At 46.7% G+C, this 9,190-nt stretch overlaps 1 pseudogene; it reads left to right on the top strand.

Annotated features, from left to right (window-relative positions):
• Positions 1 to 1,450: 1,450 nt before the first annotated feature.
• On the top strand, positions 1,451 to 3,458 carry LOC144130211 (uncharacterized; annotated as a pseudogene).
• The last annotated feature ends 5,732 nt before the right edge of the window (positions 3,459 to 9,190 follow it).

The following is a 9,190-nucleotide window of genomic DNA, read 5'->3' as shown; positions in this document are numbered from 1 at the left end:
TTTTTGCTGTATTTTTTATGCTTAGAAGGATCTGTAGAGTGCCTATGATAAACAGATTATAAAAAGGGGCATGATTAATGTCGTAAATGCACGTGTGAAACAACACAAGTTAACGCTTCACTGGTTTGGTTACATAACAAGGGATTAAGGATACATTAGAAACACGGTTTTAGAGGTGAACATAAAAAGAGAAGCACGGGTATGACAAAACATGTGTACATAGCTGGCGGAGGTACACCTTTCGGAGAAGTTGTCAATGAAGGCATTTAAGGACAACATAGTATGAACTGCTCCTCGGCTGTCCCTTTGACCTCTCTTAAGTCAGTATTACACCATGCAATACATGCACTATGTTTACCAAAGCCTTGCAGAGTGTGTGTGTGCCCGTGTGTAACTTCATTTTACCCAGATAAGGTGAGGGGTGCATGCAAACTCCGAACGTATGGCTGCGAACTAAAGCTGTCTCTAGAATTTTCTTCAAATGTGTTGTGTTAAACAGTGTCATGAGCCACCATCAGATGGCTTGCGTTTTCGACAATTTTTTGCCTTACCACCAGATGGAGCATGCGAGGACTCCCATTTTTGCTGTTAGTCTCGCTTGGCGTTGGACAGTTACACCTAATAACTAAATGATACTGTGCGGGCTACATCTCGTCCATTTTTGCCGGCCACATCCCGTTAATTTCATTAACGCAGAAACACTGCGTGTCACGTAGGAAACAACAGTGGCTTTCCGGAAATGAGCTGTATGAATGGCACCAGGCTTTTGCTACATAAATCAATCTGCTCTTCTTGGCAATCGTTTTACCGAAATGACCTGGAGGTCACAGGGCCAAAGTGCTTGCAGAATTCACGGTGCGCAAAAGCACCAGCTGTTAATTTAGACCGGTAAAATTGGCATAAATATGACGAGCCAGCGCTGCATTGCTCAGAAAGAATATGTGAGAAATCGCAAATTTTTTCTCGATCGCCCCGCAAGGATCGCACTCATTCAAAGGTAATGGCAATAACCAGCGTATCGTATCAAAAAATGCAAAAAAACTTTGCAATGGGCCTGAAGTTGTGTTGTTCAATAATATAAAGCCGTTTTTGCGTCACTTTAAGAGGAGATGTGCGTCGAAAAAGCGAGTTTTCCGAGTAATTTTTCAGTTTTGAGTTTTTGCCTGTAAAATTATCTTTGGACATTCAGCTACAACTCGCCAAAAGATCAAGGCAAAATTCGATCGCGAAATTAGTAAAAAGTTTATTTTATTCAACCACGGTGGCTCAAGAAAGTGCCGTTTTTCGCGCAAATCATCAACTTTCGAGCAGCTGCATCTCGAAAACAGTGCGTTGCCCACCACTGCCGTTTGCTGGTAGAGGTTGAGTAAGCCTTTTTTCTCGTAGACAGCGCCTCCTGCAGTTTCGTGTTTGGCCAAAAATAATAAGAAAAACACGTTTTTCTCGCATGCTCCAGCGGCTCTACTGATCACGTGGTGCTCTAGCAAGGCCGCCATTGGCCCGGACTGATGCGATGCTGTGGTGAAGTCTACCTCCTTCCTTTCCTGCTCTCGCTTTGTACGGTCAGTACGGCGTCTCGATCGAGCTCTGCGGCCTTTTAGCATTTGTTCGTTCGCGATGGACAACTCGCAAAAGCACAATTGCCGAGCTCGAAAGTCTCGGAGGAACAACCCGTACCGAGGACGCCATCGCAAACCTCACCGGAAAACGGCAACGGAAAGCAGTCACCCGACACCAGCTAGCCCTAGCCAGGCCAACAGGCACTCGGACGAGATCGACGACACGGTGAACTTCGTCAGCGGCTCGGAGGTGAAGACTGGACTCTTCAAGGAAGATAAAGCAGCATGCGGTCGACATTCTGCGAGTGCTGCGATATGCGAAATCAGCGCGCTTATGGTGCTGGTAAGCGGTGCTGCTTGCCCTACGTGCCGCACCTGTACCCTTGCGGTACGCGAACTGACAGGAAAGCAAAAGGGGCTTTCAGGTTTTCTTGAGCTGCATTGTGAAAATAGCGAGTGCCCAACATCGGTGCTTTCTGCTGTGCACACCTCGAGCCACGTTGTGCCCAGTGAATTTGCGGATGGCACCAGCGGAAATCGGGACTATCAGAGTGGAAGCTCTCACGACAGCTTCATCGTCAACGTGAAACTGGTGGTGGCTGCGCGCGCGATTGGCATCGGGCACAAACACCAGTCGCGATTTTGTGCTATTCTTGGCCTGCCAAACCCATTACATCACAAAAACTTTACTGCGATCGGCAAGAAAGTTCATGTTGCGGCCATGAAAGCCGTGGCAGAAAACATGGAGAAGGCCAGAGTTTTCACGAAAGAGATGGTGGATGACATGGATACTGCCGTTATGTTTGATGATACTTGGCAAAAACGGGGCCACAAGAGCCATAATGGAGTTGGCACCGCTGTGTCAGTAGACAGTGGTTTGTGCCTCGATTTAGAGGTCCTGTCGAACTTCTGTCTTGCGTGCAGTCGGCACCAAGACCTTGGAAGTGAAGAGGAAGAAATCTGGCAGGCGTTCCATGGCCCTGTTTGTGAGAAGAGCACTGAATGCTCCTCTCACGCCATGGAAACGGAGGCAGCAGTGCAGATATGGAAGCGGACGCCCTCACAGGAAACCACCGCGCTTCACTAAATTTCTAAGTGATGGGGACAGTAAAGCGTTTAGTGCTGTATCTCAGGCAAAAGTGTATGGCGAAACCTCCCTTGAGGAGGATTGCACGAACCACGTGGCCAAGCGCCTAGGCACTGCACTTACGAAGTTGACAACACCTCCTCCACGTGGTGAGAAGTTGATGGATACGCAGATCCAGAAGTTGCAAAACTACTACTAGATAGTGATCACAAGCAACAGGAGTGATGTCCAGAAAATGTATCATGCCATTTGGGCATCATATTTTCACTCCTGTTCTACTAATAATGCTAATAGCCACAAGTTTTGCCCCAAAGGAGTGGAATCGTGGTGCAAGCACCGACGGGCTGAAGCGCTGGAACAGCCTGCACCGGACCACATCCCAGTTCTGACAAAGGCACAGGGGCTAGCTCTGCTGCCCATATACAAGCGCCGCACCGAAGAAAAGCTGCTCACCCACTGCTTGCAGGGGAAGACACAAAACGCAGCGGAGTCCCTGAACAGCAAAATCTGGCTGCTGTGCCCGAAAACCAGGTTCGCTTCCAGGACTGCTGTGGAAACAGCAACTGCCATTGCTGTTCTATGGTACAACAGGGGACATGCAAGCTTTGAAAAAGTGCTTCAGGAGCTTGGCGTGCTGCCACCAGAAGAGCTTGTTGTCTTGGGCAATTCCCGGGACCAGAGAAGGGTGAAAAAAATGTCACTCCACCAAACCGCTGAAGCCCGAGCGCATCGCCGTAATATGATGAGAGCGCCCCTCACAGACTGTTCGAGAAAATCTTGAGGGGTCAACTTACGGGCCAGGGGAGTTCTAATGAATTTTGCAGTGTTTGCTTTATATTTCTCTATTTTGCAATGAAGTTTGATGTGCTTATGTGACGTTTCTGAAAAATACTGATGTTTGAAACTTTCAAATGCAGTTTTCTCCATTTGTAGTTTTCAGCATTTTTTACGTTTCGTGCTACAAATTTCAAACACTTTCAATAATCAGATTTGGATGAAATTTTGCACACAGCCTCTTCAAAGTGTGTAGAATGTTGCTATCTATTTGATTATAAAATATTTCTTCAACATTTTTTGAAAAAAAAATTCAGAATGTTGACACATGGCGCCCAAATTATACACTTAGGTGTTCCTGAATTTTTTTTACAATTATGGGCTAAAATAAATAAATTTCAAGAATATTTCAACATACTACATTACCAAAGCAACACAATGAGCTATTGCAAGCTCATTCCATCGCCATCAGGATCATCGCCATCAAGCTATTGCAAGATCATTCCATCGCCATCTGTCATGTAGTCGTGCTTTCACCTTCTTGCCGTCACGTAATACGAACCCAGCGGACTCGCTAGGCCTATTCGTACTGCAGCCGAGCCGGAGGGTGAACATATGAAGTGTAGTAGCTCGTTTCGCTTATTCGGCTTCATGATCGTTCAGACTGACGCTCACTTCCGCAAAGCAAACCTCGTAAACGGGGGAAGCTGATTAGTCACATCTACTCTGTGGAGCAGACAATCGACGAGAAAGACAGCAAAATGCGTTTCTCAAGTGAGTGAAAACGTCGTCGTGTACTTAGAGGTAAGAGTCCACTGTTTAATTATATGCTTGAAATATGAAAAGTACCATCAACCCTCAATGAAGTGACTGACGCCATCGCTGATGTTAGCTTTCAGTTGTTGCATGCCATAGGACTGCAAGTATGTCCGTGCATTCCTTCACAGCTGCACAACCTCCCTTATCTGACATCAGCACCCCCCCTTTCTCCTTCCACGGCATCAGCACACCACACAGCGCCGTGGTTTCATGTGGTTTCGCAAGGACTACTCTCCTAAACTTTCTCCCTCCTCCATGCCCAAAACCTGTATAAGCACTGCATTTTGTACACTCGATTCACTTCAGATTTTTTGGAAGTGATTCCAGACGCTCTAGAATCAGTCTTGCAATTTCCATCTGACAATATTTTGTAAGCGTTGGTGATTGCAGTCTTTAGAATGTCGTCGGTTCGCTGGGGCCCCAAATTCTGTGGGCCGCATCATGGACGACGAAACGGTTTGTGAAAAGCTTGCGTCTCACACCTCAACCATTGGCAGTACGACCACAACCCTCCACAAGTTCGGCAGTCCGTCCGGCGATGCCGGAGTACTGGGAAAGTGGTGACATACTAACACGCTTCAAAGAAGGTTAGGCGAGCACAGTTTCTGTGCAACATATGCAGAAAGCAACTTTTGCAAATGCACGGCACCACCGCGTTGCAAGGGTCTGCTGCTCTGCGTGTGAACGCAGGTAATTCATCCAGTTTTTTTGCCCACAAACACTGCCTAGGCCGCCCTAATGTAAAACTGCTGCGGTCAGCTGTGCTGTACCTCACATTCCGCATGGCAAAAGAGACCCCTATGTCCGTTGCAAAAGACGCAAAACAACGAGATCTCGAAGCAGGCCTCTATCGAATGGACCAACTATTTACGCGCATAATTTGCGCCCTCACGTAATTTGCATGCCCTTAACTTATCCGGGTTTATAAAAAAAAATTTTTACTCGCATATTTTACGCACCGTGCTGCGCTAGACCACCATCCTGCACGCGGGCTCTACCCTATGGGTCTAGCCAGTAGCATTCGGCTATTTTGCATGTCTGTGCGGAGAAAAGGAGAAAACAGCGGGAAAATGTGGATGACCAGAAGGCGGTCATCACATAACGAGGTGGGCTGCATCATCGAAATGTACACCGATTGGTGACTGACCATGTTGTGCTTTCAAACTTCTGCCTCGGTTGCACCATCGGTCCCAAACCTTCAGATGAAAGCTATGAAGACTGGGCCGCAGACCACGAGTGCCACAAGAACAGATTGCAATGCAGGGCGAATGGAAGTGGAGACAGCCCTTACGATGTTCAAGCGTTTGTTCTCCAAACTTGGGCTGCGCTACACAACAGTAATTTGTGCCACAGACAGCCACACATTCCATGCCTTGAAGGCAGAAAACATCAATGCGTTTGTCCCCATTAGAAAAAAGGACTGCCTTAACCATGTGCACAAGTGTATGGGCACTGCGCTACAAAGGTTCGTTGACAAGAAAAAGGCACAGGGCGAAGCACTCAGGTGCAGAGGGAAACTGACCCAAAAAAATTAAAACAATCACTAACCACAATCACAGAAAATACGCATGACGTGCCAGAAATGAAACGGCAATCCAAGCCACGCTTTGGCACACGTCCTGGATGGAAGTTCCCCTGACCACTGCATGTGTCTAATGGCTGAAGCTCATGGTGCAAGTACAATCGTGCTATCGCCATTGGTAAGGGCTCCAAACGCGCAGCACTGGAGCCAGTGTTTGCTCCACTGAGCAATGATACCTTGCTGGAGAGCTGTGCTGATGGCAAGACAAAAGAACTCATGTAAGTGCCTGCATTCTGCAATTCGGACAAGTTGCTGAAGATGTTGCAATATTCAGCCAAGGCAGAAGGGAAACCAATAAGAGTGCGGCGGTGGGCCTCAGCTACACTGCAGGCTGCAACCTCATTTGTCGCGGCCTTGAAAAGGACCAGAGAAGGCTGAAGAAGAAGTGAACAACAGTCTTTCTGAGCAATAATGCAAAAAAATAAAGTCTCTAGGAGGCACAAGGAAGACAGGTCTCCAGACTACAGCCCTAGAAAGGTGCAAATTACCATCCGAATCGGCCTGTTCAGTTACGGAGCTGTTGCAGCCATCATGAAGTATTTGGCAAGCATGGTTGCCAGTTCCGCTTAACCCATTATTGCCCACTGTTGCATATATGCAACGCGCAGTTTATCAACCCACAAAAGAATCATATGGCGAGGCTCCGGCAAAAAGTTGACGTTACTCTTCCAATTAGGTGTTTCTCTATCTCAGCAGTTCATAATTCCACCACTGGGGGCAGCGTTGTGCCCAGAAAAGTTCATTCAAAATGGCGTCCCCCATGGCTCTCGGAAGCGCCGGCGAGCAGGTACGTTTATATTTCAAATAACTAATAAAATCTTTCAGTCAAGAACCTTACATTGCTTACCTGTAAAGCACAGATGTTTATTGTTTGTGTCGCATGCAATGTTTCGTCTTTCCGGCATTAGATGAGGTTAAATATTTTGTTTATGCCATGTTGCACATGTGCAACGGCGGGCAGTAGTGTCCCACTGAACCACGGCTGCATATATGCAACATGGCTGTTTTCTTCACATTAGCAGCGCTATGATCTCATATTGTTGCGTAAAAGACATATTCTGTGCCTTTTGCGTGCATCAGTTGTTTAAAATTTAGTTTAATCAAATCTTCAGGCTGCCATCACGCCTTCTATGTTCTATGGGTTACCGAGAACGCTACGAAAGCGTTTCCTTGGAAATGACAACCTGATTCGTCACATCGATTGCAACCAGAGTGACATATCCGATGAAGCAGTAGTGATGAAGCGGATGAGGCAACCTTTGACCGTAGCAGTGACGAAGAAAGTGTTTCTTCTGAGTTCGAGGAAGAGGTGCTGGCGCCCACAACAGGCATGAAAGCAGCATATGCAAAGAAGCGCTACACGTGGAAGAAGACATCATTTCAGCAGCCTGGAACCTGCTTCAAAAATGACTTCCCTTTGCCTCCGTCTGAGCCTCTCACAGCAAAGCAGCTTTCTGACTTGTTTGTATCTAGAACGATGCTGACACATGTCGTTGAAGAAACTAACAAGTACTACTTGCAAAAAAATGGAACTTCTCTGAACATGACACTTGAAGAACTCACATCTGTGCTCGGAATGTTTTTCCGCATGGGCCTAGTGAACATGCACAGAGTACGTGCATACTGGGAACAAGGAAGCAAATATGAGCTTGTGGCACAAATCATGTCCCAGAACCGATTCGAGAAAATCACGAGTCACTTGCACTTCGTTGACAATGATGCTGCAACAGAAGCGACGATGGAAGACAAATGCTGGAAAGTGCGCCCCTGGCTTTCAGACCTGCGTGAAAACATGTTGAAAATTACGCAGGAAAACAAGTCTTGTGTTGATGAGGTTCTGATCCCTTTCCGCGGGAGGTCGCCTATACGGCAGTACCTGCCAAATAAGCCAAAGTGCAAGTGGGGACTCAAGCTTTGGGCCCGAGAAGGAGAGTCCGGGCTTTGCTATGACTTTGACGTGTATCCGGCATGTAGCAAGGGTTTTTATGGAGATCAAGGTGGTTATGAACTCGGTCTTGGGGCAGGAGTTGTGATCCAGCTATGTTCAAGTCTCCCTGACCGTAACAACAACCTCATTATTGCTGATAACTTTTTTTCGGGTCCTCACCTGGTAAGCGAGCTAACGCGCAGAAAAATTTCGTACATCGGCACTGTGAGAGAGAATAGACTACAATCGTGCAAGCTGATGAACGAAAAAGAAATGAAAAAGAAAGGCCGTGGCACACTTGACTTCTGCGTTGCATCATGCGGCGATCAAGACATCGTTGCCGTGAAGTGGTTCGACAACAGGTCAGTGACGCTCGTCTCCAATTGTATTGGCGTTGAACCAACAACAAGCGTAAAAAGGTGGGACAAGAAGCAAAAGTCACACATTACTGTTGAGTGCCCCGCTATTGTGCCTCAGTACAATATGTCAATGGGCGGCGTTGACCTTCTAGACAAGATGTGCTACAGTTATCGCTTTCCGATGCGGGCAAAACGTTGGTACATGTACATATTCTGGCACACTGTAAAAATGGCTGCAGTGAATTCATGGTTTCTGCATAAACGTCATGCCCAACAGCAAGGCAACAGGACAATGCCTTTGCGTACTTTTCTCTCCGAGCTCGCGACTGGATTGGTACTTTACAGAAAACGGGCACCAGGACGACCATCTGAGAACAATCTCCCAGTCATAAGGAAGGTCTTCAGTGCAATTCCCCGAGACGTGAGGAAAGACGGAACAGAGCATTGGCCTATTTGGAACGAGCGCAGAAACAGGTGTAAGGCATGCAACGGGGGATACACCTTCATTTCTTGTGCCAAGTGCCAGACATACCTCTGTCTCAATAATGCCCGAAATTGTTTTACCCATTTCCACCAGGCTTAATCCAACCACCGTCAAGCCCGCTCAAGCCATTGTACCACTGCCTGGCTTCTTGCAGCGGATAAAAACCTTGTAAATGCAGCTATGGTTTAGCTCCCCTTATGTGTTGTTTCATTACTGCCCAGTGTTGCATATATGCAACAAGCTGTAGTTCCTAATAAAAAATTATTCTTGAATATTTTTATGGTGTTTGTGTCGCTATTTGTGTTCTAAATGCAGGTAAACAACTTGTTTTCCAGCTTTCCTTGCGTTTTCTAGAACTGGGAATTATTGGGTTAACCATTTATTGAAAAGTGTTGCCCACAGGCAACACACCAGAAAATATTTTTTTTTCTGGTACAGTTTCGGTTTTGGACGCTTTTGTTTTACTCCAAGCTCCACCCATCTTACTACTACATGGGCATGTGGCGCCATCTGACGTATAATAAAGAAATTGAATAACAGAAAAAAGAAGTTTGGTACAGAAATCTCTGCAGAGCAGTCGCCTACACGACCCCAGCCTC

This window comes from Amblyomma americanum, chromosome 4 (assembly GCF_052857255.1).
Source record: "Amblyomma americanum isolate KBUSLIRL-KWMA chromosome 4, ASM5285725v1, whole genome shotgun sequence".
In the NCBI taxonomy this organism is placed as follows: domain Eukaryota; kingdom Metazoa; phylum Arthropoda; class Arachnida; order Ixodida; family Ixodidae; genus Amblyomma; species Amblyomma americanum.
Note: the sequence above shows the minus strand (reverse complement) of the source record. Positions and strands in the feature narration are given on the sequence as shown.